Here is a 23,864-nt window from a genome sequence, read left to right as displayed (position 1 = left end):
AGTGGCGGATAAGACATTCCGACATCTACATAACATGGTGTCGGAATTTTTGTCGGTTATAACCGACATAAATTTTAATATTTTTTAATAGTGGTGTCGCATAAAAAAAACCATGTCGCTTTTAACCGACATAACGTTAGCGTCGTTTAAAAGCAGACTGGTGTTGCTTATTCCTAACAATAATGATAGTTTTTAAATATTTTCAAAGTCAGTGTCAGTTGTAGCCGACATAGGTTATAATTTTTATTAAATATTTTGAAACCCGGTGTCCCTTATAATCGACATAAAGTTAGCGTCAGTTAAAAGAAGATTGGTGTCGCTTCTACCCGACACTAATGAAAGTTTTTAAATATTTTCCAAGCCTGTGTCGGTTGCAGTCGACTTGGATTTTAAATTTTTTTAAATATTTTGAAACCCGGTGTCAGTTGTAGGCAACAGGTGTTTTCTTCTCCCCCTCTCGCATCTTTCTTATTTCTTCTTCCAATTTATAAACTCTCCCACGTGTTTTGTTCTTTCTCTCTCTCATCTTTCTTATTTGTTCTTCCAACTTCATTAATTCCTTCTTCACAGTAAGTTTTTCTTGCTTCTAGTATTTTTATTTTCTCCTCTTATGCTTAATTTTTATTTACAATTTAATTTTACAGAGATTTTACTTGAGCTGGTTGAGTACATAAAGAATTGATAGACGACGAAATTCTTCCATAATTCAGGTTTCTATCAATAAATTCCTTAATTTTTAAATTGTATAATACACAAGTTTATTTATTTAAAAATTCTGATTTAAGTATTTAGATAAATTGCTACAATTTATGTTAAATTAATAAATATTTAGTCAAATTAATTAATTTTGTCACTTGAATTGTTATGAGAAAATGGAAATGAATAATATTTATACGTATTTCTGTTAAATTAACAATATTAAATATAACATAAACTAATAATATTTAGTGATATAAGAATATATTATGTTATTATTATTTTTTTTTTTTTTTTTTTTGCACTCTAATTGTTATGAGGATATTCAAAACTTGAATTTAACAAACAATCAAGATTAGATGAGCATAATTTTGATAACTTTTTGTTGTTATTTTAATTTTTTTTTATTATAAGAGGTGTTGGAAATTAAAAGATTGCAATTGTGATAGAGTTCGAGGGTTGAAAGATAGAAATTGAAAATTCTAGTAGTTATGCCTACATGATAGGGATTGAAAGATTGTAGGGATCTTAGTGTCAACGTAATATTTTGCCTCATAAAGTGGTAAAACATGGACAAGAGTTGATTGACGATACCCTGAAATTTGGAATCGTATATAGCTGGAATTAATTGTTTTTGGATCAAGTGGGTGCAAATGGTGTTGGCCCCGATAAGTTTAGATGTCCTTGCAAAAGATCTCGTATTGTATGATATGGATAAAGATTATAAAAAAGCTTGGTGGTGACATCATGGTGAGCCCAACATTGGAGACCAAAATGTGGCAATTGGAGAAGAAGAAACAGGAGATGAGGTGACTAGTATGCATGATTTTCTTAATGATGCATTTGTCCAACCATTAACATAAGAAGGTGTTGGGCCGTCTACTGAACCCTCTATTAGGGAAGGGTGGCCAAAAGAGGTGGAGACTTTTTTTAGGTTGCTTGAAGAGGCAGATCAAAATTTGTGGTCAAGTTGTAAGGAGTTCAAGAAATTGGAAGCGATTGTAAGGCTGTATCAGATCAAGTGTTTAACGGGAATGCCAGACGAGATCTTCACCACTTTACTCCAGTTAATTAAAAGAATGTTGCCCGAAGGAGATTGTTTGCCCAAATCTTGTTATAAGGCAAAAAAACTTTTAAATGACTTGGGTCTGACGTATGTGAAGATTGATGCGTGTCCCAATGATTGCATGATCTATTGGAAATACACTTAAAGTTGATCGTGTGCTCAGTTTGTGGTAAATCAAGATATAAAATTACCAACGCAAAAGATAGCTCGAGGAAAAAAAATCGCAGCTAAGGTTATGTGGTATTTTCCTTTAAAAGCACGATTGTAGAGGTTTTTATGTTGAAGCATATGGCTGAACATATGAGGTGGACCGCAACTGAATGTCCTAAGGATGAGTTTATGAGGCATCCTTCAGATTCTCCAGCATTGAAGGATTTGGATAATTTATATCCAGAGTTTGCGTCAGAAATTCGAAATGTCCTATTAGGGTTGACCAATGATGGATTTACTCCTTCTGGGAAAATGATGCATGACCATAGCATATGGCATGTGGTGTTTTCTGTTTACAATTTGCCGCCCTGGATGTGTATGACACAACCAAATTTGTTGTTGTCTATATTAATACCAGGATTACGTAGTCCTAGTAAAGAGATTGATGTGTACATGCGTCCATTGATTGACGAGTTGAATGAGTTGTGAGAGGTATAATTGTAGGTATTTGCAAACATTGAAGCACTATTTTTCGTAATAAGGGTCGTCTTAACTTTAATTAATAATTATAATAATTTGTGTTTCGTTTTATAATTGTAGGTATTTGCAAACATTGAAGCGCTATGTTCGTAATAAGGGTCGTCCTAAAGGTTCTATTGCTGAAGCATATTTGGTGGATGAGTGTTTGTCATTCTGTTTCATGTATCATAGAGATGTCAATTCTCGTCGCACCTGTAGAGGCCGAAATGAAGATGGTATTGGACGTGGAGTATCTAGTGGGTTATCAATTTTTGACTCCGAAGGATGTTACATGGTTTCAGGAGAAAATGTGGAGCTCGATCTAAATGTTCTTGATCAGAACCATAGATACATTCTAAATAACTGTGATGAAGTTAACCCATTTAGAAGGTAAGAACGTTTAATCATACGTCTTAATGTTTGATTGGTTTTCTTAACTTTGAAAAATTAATTATCTAAATTTGGACATAATTGCCCAGGCAACATGAGGAATTCTTGAATACTAAACATCGTCGAGAAAGGTCAACTATGCGACAAATCAATGAGCTAAGCAAGAAAGAATTTCAAGAATGGTTCAAGCAACATGTGAGTTGATATAACAATCACATTATTTATTTATATTTTCACATTTTAATTATAACATGTTTATAGCTATCTTCATTCTTATTACAGATGAATTCAAGATGTCATCGTAATAACACGTTGATATCTCAAGACTTGCATTGGCTAGCTAATTATCCTAGTAGGGTTGCGAGTAGATATAAAAGTCACATTGTTCATGGGTTCAGATTTCGTATAAAATCTGTGGATGATAAGCATAAGAATCAAAATTGTAGTGTCTTTGTACCTGCAAATATTCCTGGTGCAATTGGGCAAGTGAATTGTTATGGTAGAGTTGTAGATATGTTTGAGGTTAAATATTGTGGTCATACTGAGTAGGAGATAGGGGTCGAGCTGTGATGTCATTTAAGTGCAAATGGGTTAATAATGAAAGTTCACGAGGAATGAAGACCGATCAATATGGATTCACTATGGTGAACTTCAATAGATAGGGATTTTAAGGAGAATCCTTTCATATTAGCATCACAAGCATCACAAGTATTTTACGTCGAGGACAATAGAAAACGATTGGCACATAGTTGTTCGAACGCAGTTGAGGGATTTGTTTGATGTATTAGAGGATAGTGATGCAATTGATGATTATGCCATACCTAATTTGGATGATCGAATACTTGACATTGAAAATTTCCATACAAGGGTTGGCGTGGAAGAGACTCCTTTTCATGAATCATTACCGTTGCCTACCGAGTACATTAATTATGCCAACGCCGACGATGACCTAACAGATGATGACATGGAATAAATATATTAATTATTTTATGTATTTTAAGTATTAATTAGACTATATTTCAATTCGTATGTGATGATATTTTATCATAAAATTATATTTTTGTTTTTTATTACGTATTTTATTTATTAAAATCTTAAAATGTTATATGAGATAACAAAAAAAAAAAAGCTGGTTATTTTTTTTTCCTTTGGGTTAAACATTTTTTATTTCAAACTAGTTTCTTGTTACTTTTAGTTGACGACATTGGTCAGATAATTTGAAATATTTAGGCAGGAATTTTCTCGCTTGTTTTGCACGAGGAAATGGATTGAGAAGAGGAATTGCAGTCAGTGTTAGACTTAATGTCGGTTTTAACCGACGCCAAGTACACTTAATTCGACACGAGTTACATTGAATTTGATATCAGGTGAGTAATGTCGATTGTAACCGATGCTAGGATCTTTTAATTCGATGCCAGCTTCATTTATTTCGATGTCATGTGAGTAGCGTCGATAAAAGTGACGTAAAGTTGACTTGGGAAGTGGACCATCAGTCAGGAAGTCAATGTGTCAGATATCATGTTGTTTTTAACTGACGCAAACTCCATCTAAACCGATGCTATGTGCAATTCAATAAAGTGTGTCAGAAGCTCGTGTCGGTTCAAACCAACACCAATTTTCATTTAAAACGGCGCCACATGAATTTCAATAAAGTGTGTTGGAAAGTGGCTTCATCTAATTCAACAACGTGCATATCAGTAAAGTATGTCAAAAGTTGGTGTTGGTTTTAACCGATACCAAGCTTCATTTATTTCGACACCAGTGGCTTTTAATTCGACGTCAGTGCAGTCAATGTCGGTTTTAATTGACGCCAACTCAGTATCCATATTTAAACCATTTTCTTCCCCATTTCATATATGCTTTCATTTCTCCCCCAATTTCAGTCTTTCTTTTTCTCCTTCCCCGTTTCATCCGTTCTTTCATTTCGGTCTCCACTTGTTTAATTCCCTCTTCCCCGTGCGTCCCTTTCTTCCCCCCATTACAATAAAATATGGCTTAGGTGGCAACAAACATTTGTCACATAAACAAGAAAATTCGTCACATTTGACTATATGTGACGAAATTCTAGCATCACCACTTTCATCACATATACACAGTCACCTATAGTCTATGTGACGAATTTTATTTTCGCCACATTTTTTTCAGTATACGTGACACAACGTTCGTCACTTAATAACAATATCTGTGACGAATTATACATCACAAAATACAAAGTTTTGAGACCTATTTTTTCGTCTCGTATCAGGTTTATAGGTGATGATTTTGTAGTCACCCAATATGATACCATATGATATAGTTTACACTAAGTGACGCTGAAAAGGTCACATATTCCTTTGATATGTGGTGCAACTTACATCACACATGTTTAAATCAAATACCTTTTTAGAAATAATAACGACAAACTAATCGTTTTTCTTGTTTCGTAATCTAGAATTTTCATTAATCAACAATTAAAACACATAAGTCAAATACATTCACCAAATGTACATCCCAATAATTAAAGTCATGGTGACCTATCTCAAAAGAGAAGTTGAAAATAGCTTGAGGTGCTTAACAAATGACAGCTTGAGGTACTAACAAAAGTCTAAGCCAGAATAATCAAGAGGAGTAACACCTATATATAGACATCTTGGGTACTAACAAATGACAAGTCCAAGACACATTTAGATGCTAACAAAAGAGGTGCTCCATGTGCTAACAAAAGAGGTGTACCATGTGCATACTTGAAACTAACCGCAAAAGACACAATATGGACATCATTCCTCTTCCAAATCATGTTCTTCTAGCTCAAGATAAGTATTTTCACCCTCTAAAATATCATCATCAGATTCTGTAGAGTTGTTGATCTTCTCCTGACTTGCAGCAAAAAATGCCTTGATTTTTGTGAACAGATTTTCATCATCATTACATAAATCCAATCGAGCTCTCAATTGTTCATTCTCTTGTTGCAATTTGAGGAAACCATCTGACAAAAGCTTGATCTGAGATCTCATATCAGTTAACTTGGAACTTAATGCCATAGAAGAAATGCAACTAGAGGTATCCGTACGAGGAAAAACACCTACAAACTAGAAATAAACAAGATTACAAATATACTTGACATAATTTGAAAAACAACAACAAATTGTTTCTATTTCCTTGCTTCCTTTGATCAATTCAATGATCCAAAATCACAACAATTTGGATATGAGATAGTCACTTAACTAAATTAATCATTCATGTCTTAAGTTGTTAAGACAACCTGCATAAGTAGATTTCCATGGACATTAAGGCTACAACTTACATATCCAAGTCTCCCACTATCATATACAATAAGACTACACGAAACCCAATTGGGCCATGAAAGACTCTCATGCTGCTGCTACTGTTGGTTGGAGGGCGCAAGTAACTTATCTGACAAAAATTTATCAGAAACATGTGGAGATACAAGAGAAAAAAAAATTAAAAATTGAGCACTATCCCATGTGTAACAAATAACAAGCTCACTCAATTAATCTATACTCGAAGTGCACAAATTCTAGTTCGGCATAGTTCAATTTTCTGCCAAGGAAAGTAAGGTAAATAACAAAGATATGTCAAAATTTAATTAAAACCCAATCCGAAACAAACCATTCCTAAAAAACAATAAGACCAAAATCCTTAATTCCCACATGATGACTAGCACTACAAGAGAAAAGGGCTATAAACCATAATGGATTAGATAGTCATTTCAAAAACTAGCTAGATATGGCTAACTTCCGTCGTTAGTAGATAATGCTCTTAACTCAGCCTTATGGTAAACAGGAACTGATTGACCTGTAAGATCTTCATAATTCTGTTTTTGTTCTATACTAATCAACTAACAATGCTTTAGAGAATGAGAGATTACCAAAATCAAAGATACTAAGATTTGGAGTTAGCTTTATAGAGATTACATATGTCATAAAAATGAAATAAGATCAACCAAAGCACAATAAATAAAAATGGATTTCATGAAAACACTACTAGACTAATTACAGAGTAGTAGCAAATAAAGATGACAAAAAATTACCAGTGCTTGGCTCCAAAACAGGAGACCCTATTCTTATTGTTGCCATGATCCCTCAATCATCACTACAACAAAAATGGCCACTGCGCACAATAAATTATCAGTGCCCTTTGAGGCCAAAAAGCACCAACAATTGTTCCCATAGACCAATAGCAACAATGCGGCAACTATATTTGTATTTGTGCCCTCTACAGGCGTCACCTTTGATTAGAGGGCACGATACGCCCATGTGTGCTCAAAAAGTTGAGCACAATAAGGTTTATATTGTGCCCTGTTCTGACACCAGTGTTAGATGCCATTTCAAATTCACGTTAGCACAATTTTTGTAATTGTGCCCTGTCAATTAAATATAAAAAATTAATAATAATAACAAATTTGAAATACCCTACAATCTGAAACAAACATTTGAAAATGTATAATCATCCTTGAAAACGTATATTCATCCTTTCAAGCAGTCATCCTTCCGATGGAGGCGCCTGTGCTCCACGCGCCATCCACAACAATGCCACATGCAACGACAGTGCGACATGCAGCCACGCCAGGGGTTTCAGAGTCCATTTTGGTCCAAATCACAACCATTTTCAATAATTCAAAAGCTAAAACAAAGCTACAAAGGTAAGTATTCGAATTTTACCTTCTTCAGGGCCATTGGGTAGCTAGTGATATCTTAAAATCAGACTAAAAATCATAGCCCTAGTTGGAAATCTGGGGAATTTGTCCCCTTGAGTTGAAACTGCATCCAAATTTAACCAAATCAGGCATGCAGCGCAAAATGTCTCTAAACAACTTAAAGAACCTAACTAAGGTGTTTTCGAGACTCACTCATACTGGATTCGACGGAAAATCTCGCCGGGGAGTCAAGCTACAACGGAGCTTGTCATTTCATCGCGTCAATTTCGATTTCCAGAAAGCAAAAGGTAATGGGGAGTCTGCAGTGAGGAGAGGAAGGTGACGCTGGTGGTTGCCTCGCTGGAGATCGCCAGCTCCGCCAGCATCATTGCTTATGTGCTTCTCTGTGTCAAGGAAGAAGTCGAGATGGAGAGACAAAAAGATTGTGAGAGAGCGAGGGTGGCAGTGTAGTGTTTGGGTGGTGGCAAGGTTCGCCGAAGTGGCTAGTTAAATAGAGATGGATGTTGCGATTTTTTGTGCAGTGAGCACAGAGATGGTGAGGGAGATGATAGAGAAAAATGTGAAGAAGTAGAGAAAGAGGATTACGTGAAGGAGGGAGACGGAAGAGTGATGGGGTGTAGAGAGGAATAGAAGCACAGGGAAGGGTGAAGACCCATGTGGGTGGGTCCCACGGTACACAAAAACCCATCAGAAAATTTATAAAATAATTATATACATAACTGTGTCTATACAACAAATAATTATATATACATGACCAGGTGGGAAGGGTGAAAACCCACGTGGGTGGGTCCATGCTGCATCAGCCTGCTAGGAAAGTAAAATGGGAGAAGCCTTTGACTTCTAGAATCCTCCCTCCCAAAATTACCATTTTACCTTCTAACTTTAAAAATTCGTAACTTACTCGTTCTAACTCCGAATTCACATCCATTTGTGACCACGCGTTCATTAAGATAAATATTATTTAAATAAAATTTAATATTTATCACCAAGTGTCTTGAACTCGAAGGTCCCACAAAAGATGAAATTACCCACCATCTTATTTGTTTTCCAACGAGTTCCACATAATCATACAAAAATGAATAACCAAATCATACATCTAAAAATACGTAAGGTATTACAAATAAATTGTGTACATTTGTTTTATAGGTGCTATGGGTACATTTTCATAATTTTATTGACATTTGTACATTGATTTATATGGTAGGATGTGAGAATAAAATTGAAAAAAAAAAAAGAGAAAATTGCATGAACAATATGTGACAACTATTAACATGAATGTACAAAACCAAACATGACGTTCGAAAATATTGATGACTTAAACAATTAATTTCCAGAAATATAGAAATATCAATCACTGTTTTTCAAGAATTGTGGTCCATTTATTTAAATGCAATGGCGCCTAACATATTTTTATAACAAAATGGGCTTATGATAATCTAAATGGTGCCACATTTTAAGGAGCTAGTTTGATCAAAGGTCTAAAACACACAAATGTCAATCTAAATGCCTCACTAATAGTTCAAGTTGATTGCAATTAGATATTTTCACAAATTGTGAATAGGGAAAAATAGTTGGGAATAGGAAAAAGTAAATGTAAAGAACACAAAAACATTTTTTTTATTTAAATATATTAAAATAAAGGGCACAAAAGCCTTTATTGTGTCTGTGTAAATTAATAAAAAAAAAAATTCATCTCTGACATGCAAGTTGGACACAATATTTTGTGTTCAAATTTTAATAGGCACAAGTACCCGACACAAACTAATGTGCTTTTATGTTAGAGGGCACATTTGAGGTATTTTGGTGCTCAATGGAATTTAAAAAGCACAAATATATATTTGTGCTCAATGAAAATGAGAAGGGCACAAATCAATTGTGTTCTTAGCCCATTTTTGTTGTAGTGCATCTTTCTCTCACCTTGAAACATATTAAAAACAACAAATCAGCTTTCCTTAACCTTGAAGCAGATTTCAAGCATAAAAAATAAAAATAAAAATAAAAACACTTAAACTCCCAAATAGTAACAATTAACTTTCCAGTTTCCAATCTTTGGACAAAGAGTACAAGAAAAGCTCTAAAACATTTCACGTATATTAAATATTCCTCAACAATGTAAATGTATATTCAATTATAATTATAGCTACTGGAAACAAGTAACAAATCAAGGCAATCAAATATTTTATACAAATGGATGTATTGGGCAATGTCAACATTGATAAGTGTTCTTATATTATGGAGACCAGTTTATAGCACATACCCGGAAGACAAACAATAAATGTCTTTCGCACTCACAACTACAAACATCAAATTGACCTCAATAATATACAATTATTTTTAGGAGGAACATGTTTGATTTAATTTCTAAAGTGAAACTATAAAGCCCAAACTATATCAGATTTTCTTTCTTTTGTTCATTCATGTGTATGAACAACCAACCAAATTGTTTTACCTTAAATCATCAAGAAAAACCTAAGAACTTAGGAAAATTCCAACCTGCAAGTTCATACCAAACAAAAAATATTCTGGAAAAAAAAAAGACCAAATAATTAAGAAAAAACTACACATGTATAAATTAATCAGGTAAATAATTTCAACATTTTGTGAAAGAAAAATAATAATTTCAACATTTACGGTTTACTCATAATAAAAAAAATTAAAAAAAAAAAACAATTTTACACAAACAGAGACATTGGAGGGTGAATTCGTAGATGTAGAAGTGAAGGACTACTGGAAGCTCAAGATTGGAGACAGATATCTGTGAATCCAACACAAAAATCATGATTAGAACAAAAAGAGAAGTATTGGACGATAGATCGAGGTAGTCTGGGTGTGGATTTGGCTTGTTGGTTGAAAGGGTCTCTAGGGTTTTCAGTTGTCGAGTGTGATAGAGAGGGAAAGGATGAGAGAGGGTTTGAGCGATTAGCTCAGAAGATCCTGGTACTGTCATAGTAGAAAGAGAAGAAGATTGAGAGTTGAGATAGTGGTTGCTGCCATGATGTTGGGTCACGGTGATGGAGAGAAGGGAGAAGTCTGAGAGATAGAGTATTCTAAAAAATATTAATATTTGATTCACTCTTTTTTTTTTTGTTGGAACTTTTATTCTCCGTTCAAAATGTGACGACCATTTTCCTCACAAAGGATACAAATATGTGACCCACTTTGAAATTCCTCACATATTGTATTTCGTAGGGTACCATTCTTCCCCGCCGTATATTTTAGTAAGGACTTCGAAAATTTTATGTCACTACTTTTTCATCCTTAAACATATAAAATAATTATGGGTGATGCTTGTCATATTCGTCACTTAGTTTTGGAATATGTGATGTATTTATCATCACATAAGTGTTTTCAAATTCCTTACCTAGCAAACCAATTATGCATGACGCATTTAACATTTCGTCACATAATTTTTCTATATGTGACGAATTTTTGGGCGTCACATAGAATTTTGTCACCTATTCCATGTTTTATTGTAGTGCCCGTTTCAATTTTCCTCATTCTCCTTCCAGTAACTTTTGCTATGGATCAACATTTTGAAGGTCAACATTCTGAGGAACTCCAATTCAAAGAGGAAGAGTTCGAAGGTGGTTCATTTTTAAATTATGATGATTATTAATTTTAGTTTTTGTTTTGTATTCTAACTAGTATTATGCTTAAATTGAAAATTTATTTTTGTTTCTTGGTTTTTAATTGTTTTTTTAGTATTTATAAGGATCAACTCAACGGAGATGGGGACCCTCAATTCCCAATTGGAAAGAACAACCTTGTTCCTTTGATTCATTTGGAAAATGGATTAGTGATAATTCTAGTGCTTTTTCAAAACATGTAGCGGTAGGGATTGGAGATTACAGAAATATTCCGATGGTGAGAGATTGGCATTTGATCAAGGAAAAAGACAAGGAAGTGTTATGGAATAGAATAAAGGTATAAATATTATTATTATTATTATTTTTTTTTACTAGAAGATAGTAGAATAAGGCAATGATTATAATAATAATAATTAATTAGCTTGAACTTTTTGATGAATTTAGGACACTATTATTTTTCAAGAAGAAGATATAGTGAAAATGCCTATGATCCGCCACATGACGCTTCAGATTGCGAAGCATGCACATAAAGAGTATAGAAATAGATTAAAAAAACTTATTATACTAATAAACCAATTGAGGAGCACAATAACACTCATCATGATGTGAATCCTACACAGTGGGTTCAGTTGGTTGCATACTGGAATAAAGAAAAAACAAGGGTAAACGTTTCATGATTTATTTTATTATACCTTAAAATTTGTCTAATAAATTCTCTTATTTTTCAGGAAATTGCTAAAAAAAAAAAAAAGCATAATCAGCATTTGAAAACAATGAACCACACAACCGGTTCAAAATCTTTTGCAAGAGTTCGGGAAGAATTTGTATGGGTTATACATTTTTAAGAATTGTAGTTAATTTTAAATTTAATATATAGTTGGTAGAAATTTTATTTTTAATATGAAGTTTGCTTAAAATTATTTGTTTTTTCATTGACATATAATTATAGCGGAATAAGCATGGGAAGAAGGTAGATCCTCTTTCTTTTCCTCGTCATTGTCATACACGAAAAGATAAAACTTGGATTGATGAAACATCTCAGCACACAAGGGTTATTGATTTTTTCGTGTTAGTATTTCATTATTATTAGTTTTTAATAACTATAGTTTATTTTTCTATTTTATGATTAATGAAATTTTATTTTTAAAAATTGTATTGCAAGGCAACCATAGAGAGCATTATTCAATCTTTGATTAAGTCTGGCCAAGAAGACAGTGAGGAGCTTAGGACCCGAGTTTATGTCGAGAAGATGGATCCTGAGAGTCATAATAGAGTCCGAGGATTTGGACATGGGGTGACTCCAGATATGGTGTCATATGCATCTTCTTCAGCTTCTACTTTTAATTCCTCTAGGAGATCATCCAGGAGTTCAGTCGCACTGTTAATGACTGAAAACAATGAATTAAGAAGGAAGGATGAAGCTAATGTTAAACGATTGGTGGACCTAGAGGCTAAGATTCAACAGACAGACAACCAGTAGCAGCAACCACTAGTACAAAAACATATTTGCGCGACGGAGCAAATTGCGTCGCGCAAACCACTAGTACAAAAACATATTTGCGCGACGGAGCAAATTGCGTCGCGCAAAGTATGTTTGCGCAACGGTGACAACAAAACGTCATGCAAAGATATTTTGCACGACGTCAGTCTACGTCACGCAAAGTCAACGAGTTTTTCCACACTACTAAATTTGTTTTGTATAGGATTTTTGTATATGAATATCATTGAAGAACGAATTTGAAGGTATTTTCTTCAAATTGCATATGGGATTTTTGTATACGTACCTTTGCCTACTTGCTATGCCCTTTTTTGGTAATGGTGGAGTTTTGTATCATTGAATTTTTAATTAATCTTTATTAATTTTACCTATTAAAAGGAGTGAGACTGTAGATATATTGATAAAGACTTGTTTCGGCTTCATTTGGAATTAGCATTTGAATACTTTATCAGGGTTAACTTATATATTTACACGGGAGAAATTGTAAGAAATGTTGGTTTCCCCTTGAAATTTCCTATATTTGTGCTATACGGTTGAACTGAGGGTAAATCCAATGCACCGCAAGTAATTAAGAATTATATTGAAGTAAAGTCACATTTCTTAAGTAGCTTTAAATTTCTTTATTTTGTTATAACACTTAAGAAATTGAATGGTATATATATTTATTAAGTAACTTTAAATTTATTATTGTAGTTCGGATCGGGTTTTTGTTTGAAAAATATATTATTGTGTTTTATGTAAAAAAAAAAATGAATTTGAAAGGAGTAAAGTCACTTTTTCAGTATATTTTATAATAATTTTTAAAAAATAAAAAATAACTTGTGTGACATCACAATTGGGTCATTTCGCAAATAAGCTTTGAGCAACGCACCAACCAATGCATTACGCAAATACTGTTTGCGCGACGCAGAAACCAATGCGTCACGCAAAGGTTGTTTGCGTGACAAACCAACCAATGCGTCAGGCAAAGGTTGTTTGCGCGACGAACAAACTACGTCGCGCAAAGGTTGTTTACGTGACAAACAAACTGCGTCACGCAAAGTGTTTTTGTGGTCCATTAGTGTAAATATTTTAAACTAACGATTGAATTAGTTCATTGTATTCATATAGGATCAAGGAGTGTATCTGTAAAAAATCATCAAAATCGGAGTTAAAACTACCGTTAAATCGTGATTTTTCGTTTATAACCATCGAAAAGTTTTGTCCTGTTATTTGATCTTTGAATGTTTGTTTTTTGCAATTTTTGGCATATGCGATCTCAAAGTATATACAAACAAGTTTAACAGTTCAATCATTGAAACTAGTTTCGTAGAATGCGTATCCCATCAAAATAATAGATTCACTAACACTTGGAGTTTATTTATACTTCCATTAACTATAACATAAGATTTTGTGCTATCCACTAGTGTAAATATTTTAAATTGAAGATCGAATTAGTTCATTATATTCATATAGGGTCAAGGGGGTAGCTGTAAAAAATCATCAAAATCGGAGTTTAAACTACCGTTAAATCGTGATTTTTCGTTTATAACCGTCGAAAAGTTTTGTCCCGTTACTTGATATCTGAATGTTTGTTTTTTGCAATTTTTGGAGTATGTGATCTTAAAGTCTATACAAACAAGTTTGACGGTTGGATCGTTGAAATTAGTTTCGTACAATGCGTATCCTATCAATTTCAATGGTATATATATTTATTAAGTAGATTTAAATTTATATATTTATTTTTTAATTTTCCCAAATGGAGGTGTAAATTGTGCAATTGAAAAATAGTCGATCTCTCTTCCCTCTCTCTCACTCAGTCTCTCTCTTCTTCACGTAGCTTCCTCCTCATTGCTCATCCTCATCCTTCCTCCTCATTGCTCATCTCAGCTGGTCCCCATCCTCCTCATCATTCCCTCTCACTCATTGCTTCTTTCCATCGCTCATTAGGGGTGGGTTCAAAAAATCGAAAACCGAAAAAAATCGAAAACCAAACCGAACCGAGGCCGAAAAAAACCAAACCGAAACTACCAAACTGAACCGAACCGAATTTGGCTGGTTCGGTTTCGGTTTTTGAGGTTTGGAAATCGAATCGGACTGAACCGAACCAAAAAAAAAAATCACATATAAATACTAAAAAATACATGTTGCCGTCAGGGTTTGAACCCTTTCCCTGCGGGTTGGGGTTGGTTGTTGCAAGCCAACTTGACTGTAGGCTTTGTGTTGTTATAATTGTACCAGTAATTTATTTATAGGTTTCTTATGGTTAATGCTTTATAAAATTTTTTAACTTTACAAACCCTAGCCGTCGCACTCCCATTTCATTTCAGATCTCAAACACCTCTTTGTTCCGTCCTCTGCTTCCTCTTTGCCTTTGCTTCCTCTCTCTCTTTCTCTCTCTCTCTCTCTCCCTCTCCCTCTCCTTCCTCTCTTCTTCCAAATCACTCTTTCTCCAGTCTTCTCTTGTCCTCCTCGCGGATTCCTTCTTCCAAACCATAATTTTCCCTCGCCCTTTTCGAGATCCGACGAAAAGAGGAATTGAAAGAGCTTGCGACGATCATGGCGATATCGTTGCAACAAAGGTTGTGCTTTTATTTATTTGTCAGTTCATAGGTTTTTAATTGTATGGTTATCCATTTGAAATTTATGTAATTTAAGGTGAAAAAGTTTGTATTTTTCTCTGAATATGTTTTGGAATTTTTTAGATCTATTGTGGACTTGACTTTGAATTTGAATGTGGGCACTGGGCATGCGCTATTGAAGTCCGATTATGGTATTTAGAAGAACCCAATTGCTTTTTTTTTTTTTCGATTTGCATCGATCAGTTAATTTGTTGAGTTATTTCATGATTTTGTAAATTTTAAAGTTTTTGAATTTTGAATCCTGGAGATGTACATTTCCTTGAAGAATATATGTTTATGTATTTGCTTAACTTTTGAAAATTTGAATTCGTTCTGCTTGATCACAAGTAGTTGAATTACTTGAATATATTCAGGATTTTGAGACTCTCAATTCTCTGATATATGAGAACTGGGAGGTTGATAGGTAGGTTCCTTCCATTTACATCATTTAAAAATAAAAATAAAAAACCGAAAAAAACCAAAACCGAACTGGAAAAAACCGAAACCGAAAAAAAAATAAACCGAACCGAAATTTCGGTTCGGTTTCGATTTTGGCAAAAAACCGAACCGTTTTGAACTGAACCCAGCCCTATCGCTCATCTCAGCCACTCCCAACTGCAAACCGTGCCATAGATTCATCTTAGAATTAGGTATCTATCTTTTCTTAATTCTTAATTTTTCTTCTTTCTAAGGTTCGAATCAGGCTTTAATGCCTTAATTTGAAGATTTTGGTATTGTAATTAGATTCAATTTGGAAAATTAAATTAGAAATTGGTGGTTTTAGTGTTAAATTGAATTTTCGGGTTAGGATTTAATACTGGTGAAGTCCTTCAATGGTATTGGTGGAATCTTCACCCTCTGCAACCAGCCATGGATCTCACCATCACTAGTAGAAAAACATGTTTGCGCGACGGAATCTTGCGCGACGGAGAAAATTTTGTCGCGCAAAGTCCGTTTGCGCGACGTATAACACAAAACGTCGCGCAAACAGACTTTGCGCGACGAAGAAAGTGTTGCTCAAAACGCCTTTGCGCGACATAGGTGAACATACGTCGCGCAAAGCAGTTTTGCGCGACGCCGTCATTCGTCGCCAAACTTTTGGCGCCAAACGAAAAAGGATTTACTGCTTCTTTCATTGACTTTGCGCGACGCAGGTGGGCATGCGTCGCGCAAAGTCAACAACTTTTTTTATTTCATTTGATTAGTTTGGGAGGCAGAAACTGCAAACCCAGTTGCAGCAGCTACCTCCGTCTTCCATCTCTCTCTTCAAAATCGTCTACCAGATCAGGTTTAAATTGATATTAATTCTTTATGTTTTTTCAATTGCAATCCTTCCCTTGCTCTTAAACATGATGTAAACTGAATTAATAATATGTAGATCCTTCATGTGATTCATTTACGAAATTGAAATTGTAAAATCAAGGGAGATAACTATCTTGTTGATTTTCTTTTTCTCTATACACCAGGTAGTTCCAACAATACTTTAACTAGTAAATGTGCTTTGAAAAATATTGTGTTACTAACCTTGTTTCTACTAGTGCTCTTAGCATATGAGTATTTCTAGGATCCTTTCCATGCTGTTAATACCAAAAATTAAGGAAATTATCTACCAGAAAGTAGTCATAGTATATGAGATAGACATTCATTTGATGCATATAAAAACTATGAACTTAATACAAATATTGTGTTCTTATATTAAATAAAAATGCTGAAAAAATGAATTTAAGGAGGAAACATGTAACATTATATATTATCAATCGTGTGTGGCTTAGAAGCTTCTTTAGCTTACAAACAGAAAGTTGAGCTAAAACATTATCACCTAACTAACATTGTTGTTGATTTTTGCTATATATGTTGCTATTTGCAAGTGTTAGTGTTGTGGTGGGAAAAGATATGAGAGTTGATTGGACAAAACCAACGAATTTAAATTTGAATGCAAATATAATTGCTTAACCCGGATTGAACATTGGACAAAACGATAGATTCACTAACACTTAAGAGTTTATTTACACTTTCATCAAGTATAACATAAGATTTTGTGGTATCTACTAGTGTAAATATTTTAAATAGAAGATCGAATTCATTCATTGTATTTGTTTAGGGTCAAGGAGTGTAGCTGTAAAAAATCATCAAAATCGGAGTTAAAATAACCATTAAATCGTGATTTTTCGTTTATAACCGTCGAAAAGTTTTGTCTTATTACTTGATCTCAGAATGTTTGTTTTTTGCAATTTTTGGCGTATGTGATCTTGAAGCATATATAAACAAGTTTGACGGTTGGATCGTTGAAATTAGTTTCTAAGCTGCATATCCCATCAAAACGATAGATTCACTAACACTTAAGAGTTTATTTATACTTTCATTAAGTATAACATTAACATAAGATTTTGTGGTATCCACTAGTGTAAATATTTTAAATTGAAGATCGAATTCATTCATTGTATTTATATAAGGTCAATGAGTGTAGCTGTAAAAAAATCATCAAAATCAAAGTTAAAATAACCGTTAAATCGTGATTTTTCATTTATAACCGTCGAAAAGTTTTGTCTCGTTACTTGATCTCTGAATGTTTGTTTTTTGCAATTTTTGGTGTACACGATCTCGAAGCATATACAAACAACTTTGACGGTTGGATCGTTAAAACTAGTTTCGTACAATGCGTATCACATCAAAACATTAGATTCACTAACATTTGGAGTTTATTTATACTTTCATCAATTATAACATAAGATTTTGTGGTATCCACTTGTGTAAACATTTTAAATTGACGATCAAATTTGTTTATTGTATTCATATAGGATCAAGGAGTGTAGCTGTAAAAAATCATCAAAATTGGAGTTAAAATAACCGTTAAATCGTGCTTTTTCGTTTATAATCGTCAAAAAGTTTTGTCCCGTTACTTGATATCTGCATGTTTGTTTTTTGCGATTTTTGGTTGATGCGATCTCGAAGCATATAGAAACAAGTTTGACGGTTGGATCTTTGAAACTAGTTTCATACGATGCTTTTCTTATGAAGTTCAACCGTATATATATTTACTAAGTAGATTTTAATTTATTTATTTATTTCGTACTTATAATACTTAAGAGATTGACTGATATATATGAAAAAAAAAATATTGTGGGTTTTTGTTAGAAAAATATATTATTGTGGGGTTTATGTTTAAAAAAATTTGAATTTGAAAGGAGGAAAGTCACATTTTCGGTAATTTTCATAATACTTTTTTTTTTCCAATTAAATACTTTGTGTGACGCCTTAGTATGATCGTCGTGCAAAACAACTTTGCGCGACGTCGAATTAAACACCTACGTCGCGCAAGGTGTGATAATTTTGGCGGTATAATAGTAAAAAATAGGCGGTTTTTTTCAATTTTTCCAAAATTTTCCACTTTGCCCTCTTTATCTCCCTCAATTCGAACCCAAATGACAGCCCTTCTTTATCTCCCTCTCCTCCTTCGATTCAAACCTAACCCAACTGAACCCTCCTCCTTCTATTCGAACATAACCAAGAAATCTTGAACCATCCCTCTTTATCTCCCTCTTTCCTCTTCACAAATCTTGAACCCAGAATCCTGTCCCCTTTCTTTTCCCGTAGACCCCAGATCTCCTTCTCTCCTCCCAACTGAACCCTCCTCCTTCTATTCGAACATAACCCAGAAATCTTGAACCATCCCTCTTTATCTCCCTCTTTCCTCTTCACAAATCTTGAACCCAAAATCCCGTCCCCTTTCTTTTCCCGTAGACCCCAGATCTCCTTCTCTCCTCTTCACAAATCTTGAACCCCAAATCTTTCCTCTTCACAATCTCGAAGCCGACGCGAATCAAGTCCCAAAATCAAGGTAAGGGTTTCTGATTTTCAATGGGTTTTTGTTATTTAGGGTTTAGGCTCAAATTGCAAGTTGATTTCTGAGTATTTTGTTGATGTATGTGTGTTTTGTGTATGAACATGAAATTGGCTTTTATTAATCTGATTTTAATTAAGGATGCATATGCCGTGTTAATTAAGGACCTTTTTAACAGGCCGGCGGCTGATGAACTTAAAATGCCTTCAATGACAAGTACATGGATATAGCTTCATTAGGTACATGTTTATAGTTTTATCATATTCTGTTTCACTTTCATAGAACCAAAGATCAAGATGATGTTTATAGTATAAATTATGGGAAGAAAATTTAAATTTTGTGCACTGGAGAAGCACGCTACTTTTTCAGACGATACTTTGACAGATAGCTTGGTTTTGACGAGTGTCCCTTTGGTTTTGGAATTGCTTGCCATCCGTTTTCTTTTTCTTTTTTCAGACGATACCTTGACTGCATAAGCAGCAACAACTTCACTGGTATTTTTCCTTGATGGTTTTTACCTTATTAAGTGTTCTGTGTCTGTGGTATAGAAATCTCACTGTTTTCGATCAGGATTTTGCTTACTTTCTTGATTTTTATCTTCATAATTTCAGAAAAAAGACTAATTATTTGGAAAAATTAGAGGCGACCTCATACAACATTTTGATTCCTTTAATGATTTATTTGGAAAATTTTAAGAACTAAAATGTATAAACTGGTTCAGGGCTGAAAAGTTTCTAACAATGTTCTAAAATCCAACTAAGACCAGCCATGTGATACCCTGGCTTTTCCTATATAAATGGAGTATCCACCTACATGCACAGGGTGACCTAATTTATTAAGTTTTGGTCAGTTATATAAAGTCAATAACATTTATAAGGAAATATGGCTAATAACGTAGCCATATCATAATAAGCCTCATGGTCAAAATTTTCTCCAATGTTTTGTAATGATATATATATATATATATAGTTGTTCTGTATTTATGTAGTTGTGACAAGATTGGGACACTTATATATAGATATAAATATATATATATATATATATATATCTAGTTGTTCTGTATTTATGTATGTATGTATGTATCTAGTTGTTCTGTATGTATTTATTTTTTGGAATGGTTATGGAACCCAAAAATTTAATTATGCATTTAAGTTTTTTATATATATTAAGAAAAAAAAGGTCTTTAAGAGAAGAAATCTCTATTTTTATAAAATAAAAAAATTTAAAAAAAACTGGGAATATGACGCTCACACAACGTCAAGTTTTAATAATCTGAATCGTCTATTTTTCAAGTTGCACCTCATAGATCATCCTTGCAAAATATGTCAAATCGAAATTATTTAAGGCATCTAATTAAGTTCAAAGAAATTAACTAACACTTTGTTCTCTAAGAAACATTAAAATTTCATCTTGATAGTTAAATAGGCAACTGGTTTCCGACTGAATTGAATTGAAATTTTGTAAGAATGATCTATGAATCAAGATTTACAAAATAGACATTCGGATCGTTAAAGTTCAATGTGAAATGGATCTCATAACGAATTTCCATTTTTCGGAAAAATCGAGATCCCTTTCCCTAAAGAGTCTGATTATGAAAAATACTTTTATAAGAAGTGAATATAGTTTGACAAGAAAACGCACATTAATTGTTTAATCTAAATTACATATTAATAAACTACTGTTTGTCAACCAAAAACAAATAAAGTTACTACTATAGCCTTTAATACAAAACTGAAAGAAGATATTAGAAAAGAAAACAATGTGGGCATTAAAGTGATTGTGTACAAACAAGTTTTTACTGTTTTTTTTAAACCTCACAACTATGTCACTTCGTGAAACGGGTGCCTCTTCTTCCAGATCAAACGCAGAGGTAGATGCATTGAAGGAGGAAGTGACAACCCTAAAGGCCCAGGGCGAGCAGATGAAGGAGCAGTTGAGGGCCCAGGGTGAGGAGATGAGGTCATATGCTGGGGCGTGGAGAGACCTTGTACAAGCCATACAAATGTCCGGCCTTCAAATCTCACTACCAGCACTTCATCTTGGTCCACCTTCGACCTCAGAGCCACCTCGCCCTGCTGATACCTAGTAGCTTGATGTATTAAACCTAGTTCACTTTTAGTTTTTTTCTTTTTTGTTCGGATCTTGTATGTACATTTTCATATATTTTATAATTAAATACTTTTGCTTGGTTAATTAATTATTCTTTCGAATTTAATTACAATATTTATCAAGAATTTAAAAAAAAAAAAAAAAAGTTTGACCAAAACTACTCCCCACTTTGCACGACCAATCACTCTGCGTACGTCGCGCAAAGTGGGTTTGCGCAACGGCCACGGCGTGCGTCGCGCAAAGTGGGTTTGCGCGACGACCAACGAAGTGCGTCGCGCAAAGTGAGTTTGCGCGACGCATACCGTTAGTCGTGCAAAGTGGGTTTGTGCGACGCACTCCGTTGGTCGCGCAAACCCACTTTGCGCGACGCACGCCGTGGCCGTTGTGCAAACCCACTTTGCGCGACGCACGCCCCGTGGGCCGTCGCGCAAACCCTAGCGTCTCACGATTTTTTACTTTGCACGACGAAAGTACCTACGTCGCGCAAAGTGTTTTTTTTACTAGTGCATATAATTTATCAAAACTCATTTAGTTATAACACACAAAAGAACTTTAAGTTCCAAGTATGAACCTTCATTTGGTCGAAATTGAGAGGCAAAACTTAAAGTTTTGTAATAGTTGAGGAAAATTTTCTAGGCAGTGACATTTTTATGTGATTTAAAATATTCAAAACATTTCTATTGCTTGAAGAATTTGATTTGTTATCCAAAAGATTTGTATGTTTCCCCCTCAGTCATTTGGCACACTTCACTTTTCGGCGTTTTTGCTCTAGAAGAGTTGCATAGAGTTCAAGTCTCATGTAGTTTTTTCTTTTTTTTTTTTTTTTTAATGAAGTTTACATTGTTTAATTTCAGCAGATAGATTTGAGCATCGGTTTCAGGGATATTGTGTGATTTTCTTATCTTTTGATTTATACAGGAGAAATTTCCTGGTGGATGAGGAGGAAGAGATACCTTAGAAACTTTCAAGGAGCTAAAACAGTGTTGGTCTAAGCCATCTGGTAAGTTTTCATTGCATTTCGAAATCATTGGTAATTTCATATGCTGTTTATTGCAATGATCCGGTAATTAAGATAATATTTCTGCAAGAAGATGAGCAAAAGAGGTGATCAACTAAAGGATGCACAACTACGAAGCTAAACATTACGGTTAAAGATCTTGATATGAATACCACTTCCATGTCAAGAAATAAGAAACCAAAAATTGTTGCTTTTCAAAATACATTTATCATCAATGGTCACCTAAGTTGTATCCCATTTTCTTTCACAATCTAAAGATGAAAACATAGGATTCATAGAGACTACTTAGACCCCAAAAGAATCTGATGCTTTAGTTCAACAATATATTCAAGAGATTAATATTTTTGAAACAAAGAATCATTATCACGTTAGTAAAAAAAGCTTGATCAATTTCCTCGGGCCATGCTATTCCCAGTTGTATTCTTACCTGTTATAAGAAAGAAAGAAAAAGATAGAAACAAAGAATCATAAACAGAGTAGGGTAGTATAATCTCCACAAAAGTAGGGTAGTATAATCCCCTTGTGGCATATGGATTTTTTTCTCTCTTCTTTTCTGCCCAGAAAACATGAATGTTGCTTGCTTTAAGATTGTAAATAACAATTAATTATTGCATTACGATGTAATGCACCTACATCCATAGCTTAATGACGAATTCACTTTTCTTTTCAATGGTGGTTAACTGCTAATTATGCTATGCACTTGGGTTCTTGTTGCATTGGATGCCTGGATTGTTGTCATGGATTCTCGGTGAGATAGTCGCATGGGATATTTAAATTGTAAGGGTCTTCAACCAACCGCTAGCAAATGAAGAAGTCGACTAATTATATTGGTTAACCTTTCATCCAGAAAACCTTCTGGTTTTGGTTCTTCTCTTTCGACAATGTGTCTAGTCAAGCTCCATTTAATTGGAGTCCATACTTGCAGGGTCTCAGAGTATACTAATTTTGGTCAGAGAACTAGGCTATCTAGCCACAGTCTAAGCTTATAGTGTGGTAAACTCTAGTATTAGCATGTTCTTGGCATAATTTCATATTATAATCAAAGTTGGTTGAGGTCTTCAAGCTTCTTACACATGCTATCATGATATCTTCAATGAAAGACGACAAATAAAAATACGACAAATTAAATTGATTTTCATCATGTTAACTTGCGTGTTGTATGGCCACTTTGTTTGCTGCACTTATTTTAATAATAAAATATAAAATAGACCTCAGTTGCACATAGAGAAGGCATCACAATTGCGACCAAAATAATCAAGATACACATAAACAAAACATATGATCCCATTGGTTAAAAGTATAGTTGATATCTTTAATTAGTATTGTTTCTACCGTTGCACTACTGCTTTATATATATGAACAAATGCAAGAAAGGATATGATATTACTTTGGCTGCTAATTGATTAGTTTCAAATGCAAGAAAGGATTAGTTTCTAATGTTATATTTTTATGGTTCAAAAAATGTATAGATGTCGCAGTTGATCACAAGTCGTCGGAGTGTGACCAATGCTCCTCTCGCATTATCAACATCTATTGGTCTAGGCGTGAGTGCTCCTTTGATTGGGGAGCCTACACCCCTTACTGAGGCTACTTCTACAGCGTCCCAGGTGCCTATATCATCGACGTCATCAATGTTGGTTCAGCCGCTCAGCGCACGGCGGCCTCACCGGCGCCACCGCGAGCCGGAGCCTTTTGATCACACTTCCTCGGCATCCAGAGTCAAGGATGGGGCC

This window comes from Pyrus communis, chromosome 3, assembly GCF_041283825.1.
Source record: "Pyrus communis isolate YQ-2024b chromosome 3, ASM4128382v1, whole genome shotgun sequence".
Classification (NCBI taxonomy): domain Eukaryota; kingdom Viridiplantae; phylum Streptophyta; class Magnoliopsida; order Rosales; family Rosaceae; genus Pyrus; species Pyrus communis.
The sequence above is the reverse complement of the archived record's forward strand: the minus strand, read 5'-3'. Positions refer to the sequence as shown.